This window comes from Myodes glareolus, chromosome 10, assembly GCF_982192425.1.
Source record: "Myodes glareolus chromosome 10, mMyoGla1.1, whole genome shotgun sequence".
Lineage (NCBI taxonomy): Eukaryota > Metazoa > Chordata > Mammalia > Rodentia > Cricetidae > Myodes > Myodes glareolus.
This window is the reverse complement of record NC_142035.1, coordinates 12,858,844-12,876,243: the sequence shown is the minus strand read 5'-3', so window position 1 is coordinate 12,876,243 and position 17,400 is coordinate 12,858,844. Positions and strand designations below refer to the sequence as shown.

The following is a 17,400-nucleotide window of genomic DNA, read 5'->3' as shown; positions in this document are numbered from 1 at the left end:
CCCGGCAGGCCAGGTTTGGCCACCTATCCTCACTACACCAATTAAGGAGACCAGCAGGAGTGAAAAGTAGAGAAGAGAGATGTGTTCATTGTGGCCACATTGGGAAGTGACTCCCATGTCTGTTTTGGGGGGTCCTGATAGGAAGTTTATCTTTCAAGGGAGAGGCAAGAGGTCTTTGCAGCTCAGCAGTTCTGGTCAAGGACTGGGAGGCCCTGCTCATCATGACCCACCACTGTCCTGGCTCTGGCCTGTCCCCACAGAGCCGTTTGGTGAGTTGCTAGAATTGTGTGGAACTCTTTCCAGAGGCAGGTCCCTCCTCTGCCTGGCACCAGAGCTTCAGCCTTGCCCTCCCCCCAGCATGGGATTTCTGGAGAGAGTTTAATTCTGTGGCATCCGCTGTCCCTGTGATCTGATGGTACAGATGTCTCTCTTCAGAGCATCTTCTCTCTGGCCAGCATGGTCACGTGAATTACACTGCCTGCTTTCATAAACAAAGCGTTACTGAGACACAGCTGCCTCATGCTCTCCTGTCCTGTCTACTTTCTTGTTTCAAGGACTCAGGCGAGCGCATCCCCCAGGGTTTGAACATCTCCCACCTGGGCCCCCGTCTGTTCTGCTATCACATTTGACAGCTGCAGGCCTGGGAGAGACCCTTAGAGAGGAGGAGCTGAGATAGGGGTCTGGGTTGTTTGTATGTTTTAGTTTTTCAAGACAGGGTTTCTCTGTGTAGCTTTGGAGCCTGTCCTGGAACTCGCTCTGTAAACCAGGCTGGCCTCAAACTCACATAGAATGGCTTGCCTCTGCCTCCTGAGTGCTGGGGTTAAAGGCAGAGGTCTGTTTTCCGAGGTGATTTTGGAATGTTTTACAGGGGTTGTTGAATGGGAGGCAGGGTGGCTTGCTGTCTGGCAGTCCTATGGTCTTCAGCTCTCATGGGCGGAAGGCTGTGTCTTGGATGTCAGTTTTATAGGCTGCTCCAGGCCAACTGAGACCCCCAGGAGGGAGAAGTTGGGGCTATGGTTAGATGCCCACCTAACAAATACTGTGCAGGGCATGTGGGCTGTGCCAACCCCTCTAGCACCGCCAGAGTTGATCTCAAGTTCCTAAGGCGCTTTCTTGGGTGTTGGCCCTTTTTCTTTTTCTTTAGAGATGGGGTGTCTTGTAGCCCAGGCTGGCCATGCAGCTGAGGATGACCTTGACCGTCTGATTTTCCTGTGTCCTATGCTGGGACATCACTCCTACTTTACACGACACTGGCACCGGGGGTGGAACCCAGGGTTTGTGAATGTCGGGCAAACACTCTACCAACTGAAGCCCAGCCTCAGCCCCACAATGTTGTTCTCCTGTGACTGTCCTGCTATTAGATTGTGGTCTTTGGACTGTAATGGAGGACAAACACTGAGGAACGTTGCCTGGGGATGCTGGAGAATGCATCTGGGTTGTAGACATGTCCCTGCCTCTTATTCACCTCTGACAAGATGAGGTTTCCCTTCTTGGGATAGATGAAGGACCCGCGAACCTGGGGAGGAAGCCCAGACTCAGAGATGGATGTGTCCCAGGTTTGCCTCCTCAGGCTGTTTGACCTGGGGCAGAGGTGCCAGTCCTTAAGAGCTGGTGTGGGGTGGATCGTGAAATCAGAAGCTCCAGGGTTTAATGGTTTTTTTCCAAGATGAGGAAGCTGGGGTCTGGAGATGTGACCCTGTGGATAACCCAGGGACTCCATATGGGGCATTTGGGGGCCCATTTGACCTCAGCCTCCAGCCACACAGACCCTCCTTGTGCAGCCTCTGTGTCTCAAGGGGATTGGAGGAGAATCCTGGAGTCCTTCCCACTTTGGGAGGACTGACAGGCTCCATCACACCTCCCCTAATACCCCCAAACCCATCGTCCTGTGTCCCCCACTATGGACCGTGCCCCACTGGCAACAGCGATGCCAGTGATCCATATCACATTTCAGATTTGCTCATGGAACCTGCTGGTACATGCTGCCTTAACTTCTGCCCCCAAGGCAAACAGCTGCTCCCATGTTAGACTTTTCATGGCCATAGCAAACACCTGACAGACACAGAACCTAAGGGAAGAAACTTTGGCATGGTCAGAGGTTTCAGTACACGATCCTCAATTCTGTTGATTCTGGGCTCTCACTTAGACAGGGCATCATCACAGATAGGAATGGGGGGGCAGGGGGCAGGAAGGGGAATAAAATGAGAACAGCCTTCAAAGGTCATGTTAGTGACCTGTTTTCCTGGTTATGCCCTACCTCCTAAAGGTTCCAGAGCCTTCCAAAACAGCACTACCAGTAGGGACCAGTTGTTTCAATGCATGAGCCTGTGGGGACGGTTAAGAGTCAAGCTGTTGGCTAATTGCCACAAGGAATTGAGCCAGGCAATATTCTGTAACCATAAAGAATGGTTCATCCCCACCGTGATGGTTCAGTTCCACTGCAGAAACAATACACCCGGTATTGAAGACAGCTCATTCTGTTTCCACTCAAACCACACACACAAAGCTGTAACTTCCTGGTAGGTCCCCACGTCGAAGTGTAGCTACCCACAGAAAGGTTGGGGTCCTTCCCTGTTCCGATACATCACAAGTCTCAGTCTGTAGAGATCGAGTGTGTCTGCCTGTCTGCCGGTCTACCTGTCTGCCTCATTTTTCTTGTAAGCCATAACAGCCTCTGAGCACATATTCTCCCCTGGGGTTTGGCTATGTGGAGCCAATACTTAAAGTAACAGTGGTCTAAATAGAGGGAAACAGAGAAAGGTGTGTGTGGCTGGGCCTGTGTCAGTAAGCAACGTCAGAAGACCAGAGGGGTCTCCAGGGTCTGGATCTCTCTGAGTCTGCTGGGTTTCACTCTGTGCGGAGGGAAGCGACTGAGGATGGGACAGGAAAAGCATTGTGAGCATGTCTTCAGTGTCATGTTGGCCTTCATTTCCTTTCTGCGTTTGATTGAGTGACTATTTGGTTAACATGCTCCCCTCAGCCTTGTCCTCAGAAGAACTATCCATTCCATAGGAACCATATTAAGTTTCTTCTCCGTTGCTCGGTGTGGTGATGGTGCTGTATGAACGCTGGTGACCGAGACGAGAAAGGGGAGGAAGAGCTAACCTTGACGCAGGACTAGTCCCATGTTTGCCTCTGCTCCCTTTTGAGAATGGGAGTCCCACATCTGCAGAGAGTGTGTCAACTTTGGACAGCACAAGAGCTCTTCTGGACGCAGCTGCACTGAGCTCGAAGGTGACCTTGTGCTGAGCAAGAACAAGTAACCGACAGTGAGCGAGCACACAGCCGTCTCCTCTGGGCCTTAAGAAAAGGCCTTTGTGGTTGTGGGCACGGTGCTGTCTGTCACCACCAGGGGCAGAGGTGTTGAAGGGATAGATTGCAGATGTCTGTTGTTGCAGAGTCAGTGACTTAGACAGAAGTCAGCTCTAAAACCGTGGCCACCTGCCTAAAGATTAGGGAGTGTCCCACTCCTCCCACTCTCTCCTCACCCTCCTCTTCATCCACCTCTTCTGTCCTTCCTCCCTCCCTTTCCTTCTCTTCTCTCCCACCTTCCTCTTCCTTCTGCTCTTCCTCATCTCCTTCCTCCTCTTCTTCCTCTTTTTCTTGCCCCCTCCTCCTCTCCTTCCTCCTGTAAGTTCCCCTTCATTTCTTCCTCCTCCTTCTTTTCCTCTTCTCTCTGGCGGAGTCTTGTTCTATAGCTCACGCTGCCTCAACCTTGTAATCTCCCTGTCTCAGAGTCTGCAGTGCTGATTCTCAGGTGCGCCAACACTCTTGGTTTTGCCATTCTTTTGAACCACCTAGAAACTTCCATTAACTCCACACCATGGAAGCAGCTGCCCTAACCATAGGGTCCGAGGTGTTATCTACCATTGGTCATCTCTGGGCCAGTCAGGGGCTCTGAATGTCATGGGCACTCTCTCTCTCTCTCTCTCTCTCTCTCTCTCTCTCTCTCTCTCTCTCTCTCACACACACACACACACACACACACACACACACACACACACACACTTTTCAGTCAGAATCTTGTGACTTTAGGGCCAGGAACTTCATGAAATAAGTGGTTGGAACGGCTCATGACTGGAGGAGCCACATTTGGCCCAGAGATCTGTTGAGGAAAGGGTCTTAGTCAGATGTCAGCACCCTCTGTTGATGCTCTGGGTAATGAATGGGGTGTCAGTATTGGTGTCTAGAGAGTGGTCTGGTCATGTGAGCAGCTTTGTGGGCTAAGAGCTTTGAACTGTTTGGTTGTATAACTTCTTTAAATGATGTGTGTGCGTGTGGTGTGTGATATGTGTGTATGATGTGGATATGTGTGTGTGTGATATGTGTGTGTGTGTGTGTGTGTGTGTGTGTTTGTGTAAAGTGTGAGTGCACTTGTGCCATGGAGGATATGTAGCAGTCAGGTCAAAATATAATCCATGCCTCCATGCCTGACTCCCTTCTCCTCTGAGTTAGGGTCTCTTTTGTGTTTTGGTGCTGTGAGCTCCCATATAGAAATTTACCCCATATAGAAATTTACCTGTCTATTCCTGCCATGTTTTATTTTTAGATTTAATTTATTTATGTGTTTAAGTGTTTCCCCTGCATGTATAACTATGTACTACATGCATACCTGGTGCCTACAGAGGCCAGAAAAGGATGTTGGATCCCCTAGAACTGGAGTTATAGGTAGTTGTGAGTTGCATGTAGGTGCCAGGGACCAAGCCAGAGCAGCCAGGGAGTCTTAACCGCTGCGTCGTCTCTCCAGCCCCTGTTCTGCCAACCTTCCTGTAGAAATGTCAGGATTACAGACCCATTTCTCTCCTGACTTCTGGGAATTTGAACCCAGGTTCTCACATAAGCTTGGTAAGTGCTTTTATTTACCGGGCTATTTCCTTAACCCTGTGACTTTCTCATTTCCAAGTCTGATTCTGGCTTCTCTGGGCGATTGTGCAGCTGGCCTCTCTGTCTTAGGAAGTCTTGTTTCTGTATGTATCTATAAGAATGAGCCTGCTGCCAACAGAACGGTCTATCCACAGTGTAGGAATAGGGAACTGCCTACCAACCAGAGAGGCAGATGGCCAAGGATGTGCTTGTGCCCAGGATCCACAGTGCTGCTGGGACCAGGTCAGACAGCCAAGCTGGGGCAGCGGTTGTTGCTCACCCATGCTCTCTTTCACCGAGTTCTTCAAGAAGCATCTTCAAGGTACCAACCATTCCAGGCACCAGGGAATAAGGATGGACAAGGCAGAAAGGCCCTGTCTTCAGAGAGCTTCCACTATGGTTGCAGGGTGTGGGAGCCAGACATCTCTGTCGCTGGGACAAACACCGGTGGGAAACAGTTTCAAGGTGAAAGGGCGTTTTTTGACTCAGGGGTTCAGAGATTTACATCACGGCAGCCAGAAAGCAGAAAGGGAGACGGGAGGGGAGGTGGGGTAGGGTCAAGCCTATGCTTTTACTTCTGGGTTTTCTTCCTCACCTCACCACCACCATTTCTGTTTTCTTGTTTTGAGTCAGGGCTTCACTGTGTAGTCTTCTAGAGATCCATCTGCATGCCCCTGTTGAGATCAAAGATGTATGCCATCACACCTGGCCCCCACCCCCTTTCTCGTGAAATAGGTTGGCTGGGACTGTGTGCAGTCTCTCCCAAGAAGAGTAGGGCCATCCATCTTTCCATGCGTAGGAGAAGCAGACCTGAGTCTCAGGCACTCGGACTCAGTGAGCAAGTCACTTGTCCCCGCCACCTCCTACCCCGTTTAGAGATGCAGAAATGTCAGCAAACACATCCCATCCGAAAGAGCAGGGCAGGGGAGCTTAGCCGTGCTGATAGCAGGAGCACAGAGGGCAGAGCAGAGTCCTCCTTCACAGACTGCAGCAGCCTGGTCCTGGAGCCTGGAGGCAGCTATGGAAACCCTGGCCAGAGCAGCCAGTGCTCAGCATAGCCACAGAGGCTCCAGACAGGAGCAAACAGCACAGGTTCCCAGGGCACAGGGAGGCAGGAAATTAGCCAGAGGCTGATTGGTCCTTAGTTGGACACAATGTGGGTCATTCCATGCGGAATCCAGGCCCTTCAGCTGATGCTCAGTACAGTGACTGGTTCTCACAGGGGGGTTGGGGGATGGTGACTTAGCAGCCAGGGGAGGTCTCTTGGATACTGGGGGAGCTGTCACTGTGATTCATGGCGCCTCTGACATCACAGGGCGCCTTTTGTGATGCAAAGTCAAACATTGTCTAGACACACACCAGGGGCCAAGAGACATGCAGTTGTCCTGTGTGGCCTGCTGAATGGGACCTAGAAACATATGGTTTCCATCATGCACTGAGCTGGAACTGCATGTTTTGGGGTTTGAGACATACACACGGATTCAGAGAAGACTGTCACAAGGGAAGAGGTCACTCTCACTGATCCTGGAAGCAGGAACCAGTGCATAACTCAGAGCCGCCAGCAAAGCGCTAGGGTTGGAGCAGGCAGAGGGACTAGGTGTGCACAAGGGCCACTAGGGTGGTCTTTGCAGGAAGGACAGGGTGAGGCAGGCCAAGCAGGTGTAGCTGGACTCTGGGCTGTCCCTTGCTGTACCTGACCTTAGGGGTGGTTAGGGCAGATCTGGTGCCCAGCAAGGAATGTGTTGAATGTGTATTCTGGGCTGGGGCTGGTTTGCACTCAGACAGAGACTGCAGGCAAGCTGCTTCCTGTGTCTGGAGGTTGGTCACCCTGTCAAAAGCAGGTCTCCACGGTTAGCAAGGACCTGAAATGCTGGAATACCAGAATACACAGCATAAAAGACCTGATTAAATGCAAATGTGTATATGCATGCACACACATACAGACATGTGTGCAGATGCACACACATGCATGCACCCATACACATGCCTGTACAGTTGAGTTCAAATGTCTTCCCCATTCTGGAAGCACCCATCACCTCTGTTTCCCAGAACTGGCCTTTTTTGTGCCCTTTAATTGTAAGAACACTTTGAGAACGGCAGTGATGTGGTTAAAAAAGAAAATAGCTCCCCCCCCCCCGCCCTGCAAGTGTTACAATTATGCACCATGTGTGCCTTTATATCTTATTTGGAAAGTATAAAAACCAAATAGAGGGAAACAAGAGGCTCAGGCAAACAGTCAGCTTCCCGTGGGCAGAGCCAGGAGGGACTCAAAACGGAGGGCAGTCTCTTCAATGTTACCGGGTTCTTCCACTTGCTCAGGGAAAGACACCCCACCTCCTGCCTAAGGAGATTCATCACAGGTGTTCCCGATGGTGCCACACTCCCTGTGCCTCTGTCTGGGGTACCACAAGCAAAGAGTGGGAGGCCTGCTGAGGAAGGAGCCTGCTTGGCTGAGACTTGGCTTAGTCAGCCCTGGGTTCTAACTGAGATATCATGGGTTCCCTTCCCATGGTCCATCCAAGAAGCCTCCACACCAGTGAGACACCAGAACCTCTGTGTAAAGGTACTATGATGTCTAAGCTTTATTGTCAACCTGACACACCCAGGAAGAGGGAACCCCGGTTGAGAAATTGTCTCTAGGCCACATCTGCAGGTTATTTTCTGGATTGCTAATTGATGTAGAAGTATCCAGACCACTGTGGGCAGTGCCGTCCCTAGGCAGGTGCTTTTGGGCTGAATGCGGAAGCTAACTATCTTGAGCCAGGGAGCGAGTGAGTCAGTGAACAGTCAGGGTTGCCCAGTGATCTCTGTTTCAGGTTTCAGCCCAGCTTCCTGCCTGCTCTGGCTTTCCTCAATGGTGGACTGTAAACCAAAGAAGCCCTCTCCTCCGCCGAGTTGCCTTTGGTCAGTGTTTTATCACAGTAGTGGAAAAGCAAACTTTGTGTAAACCATTCAGATCTCAAAGGAGAAGCCCTCAGCTTCACAACAGAAAGGGTATGCAACACGACACAGAGAATGTTCTAGATGAACAGTCTTTGTGGAATTGGGGCTCAGTTGCTGATACTATGGAGAGTTACCTCTATGGGGTTGTATTTGCTTAATTTTCCATTGGCCTTGGTGCAGCCAGCTTTTCGGTAGTGGCTGCTCTAACTAACCAGTGTCTTTGTGTCAGCGACTGCGCTTGCTCAGCTCCCTGCCTTTCTGACCAAACAGGTTATGAGTTTTTCTTCTTTTCTTGAAATTCTCTTATATGTGTGAGTGTGAGTCTGTGTGTGGCTGAATGTGTGTATGTACATGTGTGTGTACTTTGTCAGCTCAGCTCTCTCTAGCTTAGGACCTGAAGTTTTTAAGTGTATGCCTACCCTGTGTGTGCGTACACACCCACACCCATACATGTACACACTCATGTATGCCTACCCTGTGTGTGCACACACACCTACACACGCACATGTACACACTCATGTATGCCTACCCTGTGTATGCATACACACCTACACACACATGCACACACTCATGTATGCTTATCCTGTGTATGCATACATGCCTGCATACACACTCATGTATGCCTACCCCATGTGTGCATACACACCTACACACACATGCACACGCACACACACTCATGTATGCCTACCCTGTGTGTGCATACATGCCTACACACACACTCATGTTTGCCTGTCCCATGTGTGCATACATACCTACACACACACATGCATGCCTACCCCGTGTGTGCATACACACCTACATACAAATGCACACATTTCCACACATGCTCATGCATGCCTGCCCCATGTGTGCATACACACCTACACACACACATTCACACACACATGCATACATACCTACACACATACACACACATTCACACACACATGCATGCCTGCCCCATGTGTACATACACACCTACACACATGCCCTCATGTACACCTCTGTCACCTCCCAACTTCTCCCTCCTTCCTTTCATCCTCCCTCCTCTCACTTTCCCTAACGAGTTCTTAACCTTCACTTCTGGGCAGGGAGTGGAGAGGAAGGACCAGATGGCTTGTTGTAATGTGCTGGAAAGAGAGGCCAAGAGAGGCCGTGTGATCAGAACACCTTGAGCCTTCTGCTGGGGGCAGGAGGAAGCTGCTTAGGGTTGTAAGTTTGGACTCTGTGCCTCCTTCCCCTGTAGAACTTGGGGATTTACCCCTCCCATAAGCCCTTCTCATCCTGTCTCCCATTAGACCCCACCTCAGTCCCTGAAGCACCTACAGTGCCTGCTCTGACTAGGACTAGCCCACAGTTCATAGTCCTAGGGTCCCTCTCTTCCCTTTCCCCAGCCTGCCCACTGCCTCTATGTTCTAACCTGTAGAAATCCAGGCTACACTCTTGAGGGCCAAGCGGGTGAAGTGGTCATTAAGGACCCAGACTCCTTTCATTTGGCCTTGGCATTAGGGGTCCATACTGGTAAGGACTAGCTCTCAGGCCTCCCCAGGGGAGCCTTCCAGATGGGAGACATGCAATTCAGTGTGCATATGGGTCACAGGATGAGACAGAGCTATGAAAGGGGCCTTGAGCACTAATGGAGCTGCTTTTGCTACCAGTGAGCTCACCTGTCCCGGATTGTATCGTCTTCTGGATCCTCAGCAGGTGAAGCCTCTTTCTGAGCTGAGTGGGGGGTACAGGTGCCATGGAGCCGCGCCCACACCTCACCTACCACCCTGGTCTCTGCGGTGGTTCCCTCCACTTCCCTATTTCTACAGCTGCAGACGGCTGCATGTTTTGTTCCTTGAAAGAGGTAAACTACATCTTTTTCTTTGTTTTCTCCTCTCTCTGTTTCCTCCTCTTCTCCTATAGGTCTGTGGAAGGCTACTGCCTAGAGGGTTGTTTCCCAACAGCAACATGCGAGGACCGATCAGATGGGAAGCACCACACAGACAGCAAGAACAACCCCATGCAAACCGTGAAAACCACGAAGAAAAGCTGCACAGCGGCTGGAAAACACGGCTGGGAGGGAGAACAGTGCCCTACCCTGCAGCTGCTAAGCATCCCTGAGAGCATCAAGCCCCAAACTGGGGGCCAGCACCGCATGCCTTACGGTGGCACCGCCACACTGTGACACCCTCCAGAGCCACATGGCTGTTGATAAGTCCCAGACTCTGCTCAGGAGGACTTGGGTGGTTCCTGAAACTGCCTTTATAACAATGGAGAGGAAGAAGCCGTTAGCCGGAAGTGAGTATTTCGGAGGTCACCTGAAGTCCTCGCTGCAGCCAGCGCATCAGAGAAACTGGCCACTGGTGAGTGACCCTTTCTGGTGAGTGAGCTCTTGGGTGAGTCACTGCTCAGGGCAGCAATTTCTGTCGGTGAGCTTGCTCTCAGGTCTGCACCCTTCCCGGGTGAGTGAACTCTCCAGTCAGTGCTTGTTCACTAAGTTACACTGTCAGGTGTGAAATGTCCTTGGGTAGGAGCCATCTCCAGGGCCATCTGGCAGGCTTTAGCCCCAGATCTCTCCAGATCCAAAGTCCCCAGTCTAGCACCGCCTGGATGGTTTTCCAATAATTTTTTAGTGTTTCTCGTCATGCTTCAGTAATTAATCTTGGTTGTAAGATTATTAAAAATTAATTATGAGGTCTATTCTCCTTCAGGAACCCTGGGCTATGAACACTGACCTTGTGTTAGCCTGTCCTGATTGAGCTGAAGTGAGAGACTGTCGCCGCAACCACGGCTATTGAAAGAATGGATGCCGAGCGTCCATCATGCGAGCTCTTACCACTAATAGCCCAGCGGAAACCAGAAAGCACTTTACACGGGTTCAAACTGCAGCTATTTTCTTGGTTCCAGCATTGCCTTTGCCTGAGAGTGTCACAGGCCTGAAGTGTTTGCTGTCACCTGAGAAGGGAGGCTACCAGGTGCCACTGAAGATGGAATGTCTCCTTGTGTGCAGACCCTGAGCCAGGCCAGCTCAGCTTTGAACTGGCAACACACTGCGAAATTCCACTGTGGCTGCATTTCTCATGACCAAACGATGGGCCCAGGACGATAACATCAGTACCCCCATCTCCTTGTGTTAGAGGTGGGAGAGAGGACCACAGAGAGAACCCAGAGCAGGACTCTGGGGGATGGGACAGTGAGGACGGTCAGATGTGTGTTGATGAGCTCAGCTCCATGCCTGATCCTGTCAAGAAGGGCGTGTGTGACCACTCTCTTTGAAGGCAGTGGGACCAAATAAATATAATTTCCCCAAAGCCCTTTCCTTCAGCGGAGAAAAGCTGTAACTCCAGGTGACCGGAAACTCAGGTTAAATTAGCAACGAGACTGCTCTGCTGTTGGGGCAGGGGGTTCTCAAAGGTTGGTTTATGTGCCCATGTGGAAGTTCACTGTAGGTGAGGGACACAAACTCTGCTTTAACATGGGAAGTCCCGGATGTCTCAGTTTCCAGGATCTCTTTTGTGTTCTGACAGATTAGGACGTCGGTGGCTGCTGGTAGAGTAACCTTGCTTCCCTCCCTGTCATGGAGGTTATTGTTCCTTCAGGGACTCTCTGTCCGATGGGTCCCCTTAGGTGCTGGGCAGCATGACTTGAGAATGACCATGGCGGTCTTTAGTCTAACTGTGATGTTCATACATAAGGGGCAGATTGGCTTTGGGAAGGATACAAATTCACAGAGATGACCTGGGAGACTTGGGCCGTAGTCTACTGGCCACATTGTGTGATTCCAGAGCCAGAAGTAGGTGGCTGATGGCCATAAAGGACAGAGAGCTCTGTAAACAGCTTTCTGAAGGCTCCAGTCTTCAAGATTCTAGGGGTGGAGGGCATTAGGGATGGAGGGATCAGGCAGGGTCGGCTCCCTGTGGCCGCCGCCTCCTCTCTCAGGTCAGCCCTGGTTCATCTCCCACAGTGACAACAGGAGGTGTCAGGGGCAGCATGCTGCGGCCTGCCCACTTGACTCACACAGGGGCAGCACCTTGCCCCTTGCTTTTGAGCCCCTGGGAACCACTCTCTGTGGGGAATGGGGTGTGCTCACTGGATCTGGCCAATCACAGCCTGATCCTGGGGCTAGAGGTGGGGTCAGCCCCAGGGACTGCTGGGTAGGGAGGTGGAGAAGGACCAGGTGAATGGATGCCTGCCATCTGCCTTCAGGTGCCCAAGGCAGTAAAGTCACTCAGCCGTCGTCTTCAGCCAAATGTGAGGAATCATGACAACTCTTCCTACAGTTTTTCTGTGCTGTCCCGAGGGTCAGGTGAGGTAGGAGGCTCAGCATCCTGGGAGGCGGAGGGCCAATATGGCTATTGCCGGGGCTATTTTAATGCTCCGGAAGTTGTTTCATTTCAAGCGAGGGACAGACACTTCTGTTCCTTCACTGTGAAACAGATATTGCCTGAAACTGACTTAGCTGAAATTAGTTCTTATTACACAAGTATCTCACCCTGCCGTGAAACGTGAGCCTGACAGAGTTGAGTCCTCTTGTCCTCTCCGGAGGCTGCCCCGTGCCTGTCCAGTCCCTGCCGGTTGGGTGGGAGTCCTGCACAGGCCTATTCTTCATCCGTGTAGTTACTCATGCCAGACACACAAACGCCAAGTCCTTGCACAAATGCCCACCAAACCTCCACTGGGTACCCGGCTTGGTCTCTGTGGAGCAGATCATCTGGGGGGTGATGAGGGGCTACTCAGGGAAGTCAGCTGAGATTTCAGCAGAGGCTGGTGTGAACAGGTCATGAGGGTGGGACTGGTTCCCTACAGGGGTAGCAGGAGCCAAGGCCCGAACTGGAACACATCAAGGCATGGCTGTGAGCAACGTGAAGTGGGCAGTGTGTGGAGAGAAACAGGTGGTGGGGTTGAGAGGATAACCCACAGGCCAGAGCAGCAGCTGGGCCTGACTCAAGAGGCTTTTGAGCAATCCACGTGTGTCTAAAACCGCATCTGAACACACTCACACATGGGTGGCACGGCCCTCGGGGCTTTGCTCTGCGTTCACAGGATCTGCGTGCACACGTGTGCATACTAACTTCACCGTTCTGCACTCTGCAGTTCCCATAGGTGGGGTCGTGGACGCTTCAGGTTGTGCAGTATTGATTTCACAGTAAAGGGAGCGAGATGTGTACGCGCCTTTGATCAGAATAAAATGTCAGGTGGATTAGTCGTCAGCAGATGCGGGGACAGGAGGCAGCTGTGAGTGTCACTGGAATTTGTCCGTCGTCCCTGGGTCAGCAAAGGTGCTGGTCCCCGAACCATTGAAGGGAGGCTCACTACCTGATAACCAGTCCTCCAACTCCACAGACCAGGCTATAGACTGACCTGCAGGCAGAAACAACCAAGCCTGAATCTGCTCAGGAACTTACTATGTGGTTGGGGTTAGCCCCCCGCCTCCCGGAGTGGTCTCATGGGCATCCTTTGTCTTGTGCACAGCTCACTAGGGTCCTTTCAGGGGTGGGACTTCCTGGGTCTGTCACCAGTGAGAGCCTAGGGCTGACGTGGCACACAGCAGTCTCAGGAGGTTTCAGATGTGAGTGAGCACAGGGGCTCCAAGTGCCTTAGGCTGTAGATGCGAGGCGTTCAGAAAACCACCTGGCACTTTCTGCCTTAGCTAAGACCGCAGTGATGCACCAGGAAGGGAGGGCGTGGCCAGAGCAGGGGTGAGGCCAGGAGGAGGAGGGCAAGACCAATTTAGGAGACTGGACTACAGTGGAGGGTACATCAGAGGTGGCAGTGGGGTCTGAAAGGGACGAGTTGGTTTCGGTGGTTTGGAGCCTGGAAGGGCTGGGTCTCTGAGCTAGAAGAGGAAGAAGAGCAGGGACAAGGCAAGGCAAGCTGGGGGAGGGGCCAAGGGTAGGTGAGACCATGCAGGTGAGGAACCTGGGTGAGGTGCTGTTAGTGGAGAGAGGTCATGCAGGCCTGAGCTGTTGAGTCTGCAGGAGTTCTGCTCCATAGGGGAGTTTCTCCACAGAGAATCCTGACACCTTCCATTATGATTTGTACATTTTAAAAATGGTAATTAATTTAGTGTGTGTATGTGTGTGTGTGTGTGTGCACGCACACATATGTGTGCATGTGTGCATGGTCAGGGGACAGCTTGGAGTGAGTTCTGTTCTTCCACCACCTGAGGCCCAGGAATTAACTCATCACCTGGGCTGAAAGCATCTAGGCATCATCAGTCTAGGCAGCCAGCCTCTTTAACGAATGAGCTACCTTGTCGGCCTTCATTGTAGTTTTAACCAGACACACCAACATATGCCTTCAAACCCATGACTGAAAAGAAGACTCCACCTTGGAGAATCAGCTCAGCAGAGAGAACCCTTCTGCCCCATAGATCCCGGCCTGTGAGGGTCCATCCTGCTGTGTGTGGCCTGTGAAGTGGTACAACCACCAAACAGGAACAGCAAGGGGCATTCCAGGTCCAGAGACACTGCAGCAGGAAGCCCCGTGCGGTCCCTTTGATGCGATTCTCTTCCTGCGTTGTGATATGTGGCCCACACATTTTCATTTATACAGATTCAAGAAGTGTTCAGCTGCAGCGCCCGCAGAACCATAATGTCTCTTGAGCACACTGTCCAACCTTGCACAGTTAGCCAGAAGAACTGTTAGATCACCTTCTACCCTCCTTCATGTGCCTGTGTAGACCTTGCCCAAGCTTCCAGGCAGTAGTCTGGAAGGCATCCTCCATGCCTTCCCTCTCCGCTTCACTTCTCAGCAGATCCTGCAGGGATGCCTGCACCAGGCCCCTCCTCTCTTCCACTCCCTGGCTCAGGACTGTGGGTTCACTGCAGGTCTCCCAGACTAGCCCTTGGGGCACACCTCACCTGTTCTCAGAAAGTTAATCCTGTTTAAGTGATCTAGGTCATGTGACTCCCATTCCCCAAGTCCTCACAGGTCTGAGGCCTGCCTTCCTCCCCTACTTATCACCTCTCAGGTGTTGTCTTCCCACACTACCTTGTACCCCTGGGCTGCAGCCATGCTGGTCTCAAAGTCAGTTTTCCCCATCCCTCTCAAATGATGTACTGCCATCCTCTCTCCTTACATCCCTGTGCCCCCACAACCCCACAACCTAGGCAGCTTCCCACCTTCTCCTACCCCAAGCCCTTCTGGGCCGCAAGGCTACACTCGGAACCCGTCCGGTCCTCCTATTCTGCATCTTCATCCTCAGCAGCATCCATCCATCTGCACTGGGTGCACTTTGTAGTCACTCTTTGATCTGTCACTGTCCTTCGACCTCGCGACAGTGCCAGAACTACGGGAACCAGGCTGCCTGATCAGTGCCCTGCACACAACTGCCTAGAAATTGTGCCAGGCAAGTATGGCTGCTTCTCTGTGCATGCTGTATATGTGAATGTAGTGGTATTTCATTTGTATTTTAATAAATAAAGCTTGCCTGAAGATCAGAGAGTAAAACAGTTCCACTGGTCAACCTTACAGTCCAGGCAGTGGCAACACACAACTTTAATCCCATCAGCCACACTAGTTGCCATAGAAACCGGGTGTTGCATGCCTTTAATCCCAGTGGTGTATGCTTTTAATCCCATCCCTAGAGAGGAATATAAATCAGGAGAGGACAGTTCTCAGACTTAGTCTCATTCTGAGATTCTTGGAGGCAGGATTGCCAATTCGGACTGAGTTCGAGGTAAGAGCCAGTGGCTGGCTGCTTTGCTGTTTTTATTAATTGTACTTCTTTTGAATGTGTGCATGCTTGTGTGCACGAGTGTATGGTGGCCGGAGGTCAATACTGAATGCCTTCCAAAATGGCTCTTCCCCTTGATTTTGAGACAGAGTCTCTCACTGAACTTGGAACTCTCCGATTTGGCGAGACTGGCTGTCAGTGAGCCCCACGTGTCTCTGTCTCCCATGATGCCGTGCTCAGTGTTTACGTAAGTGCTGGAAATCCAAACTCAGGTTCTCCTGTGTGTGCGCCCATGTCCCCAGACCCTATTCTGTTGCATGCATGCATGAATAAATGACTGGTTGAAAGAATGAATGAGAAAAATCCTGGAAAAAAGTGGGCTCTGAAGGAAGAGTAGAGACAGGGCTAGTGGCATAACAAGATCTTTATGAAAACACACAGGGATAACCACAGAGCACATGGGTATAGTATCTCTGTGGTGTTAAAATTTCACAAGAAGGGCCAAGGAAGAAGAAAGTGTCTAAATGCCTTCCTTCCAGGGTGATGTTGAAACACGGGTTTAGAGGAAGCAGACACCGCAACCTGTTACCCACCTATTGCTGGGAGCTAGAAGACAAATCAAGATATTTAAACACATGTAAAACATCCACAGCGTCTTCCCGCTGGAGGAGAGAATAGAAGAACTGGCTCAGCGCTCTGAGGAAACATCTTCTCGCTCCCTGCCGAGGGACAGACTTACAAAGGATGATATTTACATTTTCTCCAAGCCTCTAATTTTCTCATTTATCATTTGTCAGAGCCTGAGGCCCTTCCTCAGCACATGGTGTTTGCCAGCAGCTAATGATCCCTTTACCAAACATCACAGTCCAGCCAGGAGCTTGTTAATGTTGCTGAGGCTGCTGATTTAATGCATTAGTGTCACAGGCAGGTCTCAGCCCCTGGATCACAGGAATGCTGCAACCCTGAGGCCCTGTGCTTCCTGGAGGCTCCCCCAACACCAGGGAACCATGGAAACCAGTCCAATCCCAGAGCTGGAGATGGCCGAGCCCTGAAGTTAGCCTTGGAAGCCAGGTATACGTTTCTAGAACTCCACCCAGAGGTCACAGGCTGGATCCCATCTTGGTGCCCCGCAGGGAACACCTGAGTCACTCAAGGAGCAAGCAGAGGCATGGGCAGGGTTTCTAGGGCTCCAGTCTGATTCGTCTTCCTTGGCACCAGCTCCTCTTCTTGCCCTCTGAGGCTGAGCAAAGCCAGACTCCATGAGAGAAATTCTGTCCAGTCCAGGAACCAGGAACATGATGGCACAGAGACCACGGGAAGGGCCAGCTCCTCTGATCCTTCATTATAAACCAGTTTAGAGGCTTGTCATTAAGACACAATCTTAAAAAAACGAAAATAAAAGGGTTTTTTGTTGTTACATTGTGTGTATGTGTGTGTGTGTGTGTGTGTGAGTGTGTGTGTTTCACACGCATGTATGGAGGTCAGAGGACAGCTTGCAGAAGCTGGTTCTCTCCTTCCATCATGTGAGTCCCAGGAATATAACCTCGGGTTGGCAGGCGTGGCGGGAAGAACCTTCGCCCTTCCGAGTCGTCTCACCTGATCAGAGATACATCTTTTAAGTTAAAAGCGCAGGTGTCCAGGGTTCTGCAACAGGCAGAAGACACTCTGCACCTGGGGACCCACCATGGAGGAGCTGGAGGAGGTTTCTCCTGGAGGTGGAGCTCACACACAGGAGGCTGGGTGGTGGCAGTGGTAGAGAGCTCTGACATTCGACCTGATGGGATGTCCTCTCAGGCCACAGACTGGGAGGGACAGCACCTTGGGGGAACAGCCAGAAGGAAGAAGGAGGAGAAAAGCAAAACATGATGGTTTTGGCAGTCAGTTTGACCCAAGGCTCTTACAAATCTTGCTTTGTGCCCTGGGTGGTATGGCGGCTGTCCTGGTGTTGA

The 17,400-nt window shown here is 51.4% G+C and overlaps 1 long non-coding RNA gene across 1 annotated transcript in view; it reads left to right on the top strand.

Annotated features, from left to right (window-relative positions):
* The window catches only part of LOC125404747 (uncharacterized), a 28,896-nt gene extending 17,623 nt beyond the window's left edge, over nucleotides 1–11,273 (top strand). Inside the window, exons 3-4 of the long non-coding RNA XR_007233353.3 lie at nucleotides 9,697–10,136; nucleotides 10,485–11,273. This is a non-coding gene — a long non-coding RNA (uncharacterized LOC125404747). The remainder of the gene's footprint in view (nucleotides 1–9,696; nucleotides 10,137–10,484) is intronic.
* The last annotated feature ends 6,127 nt before the right edge of the window (nucleotides 11,274–17,400 follow it).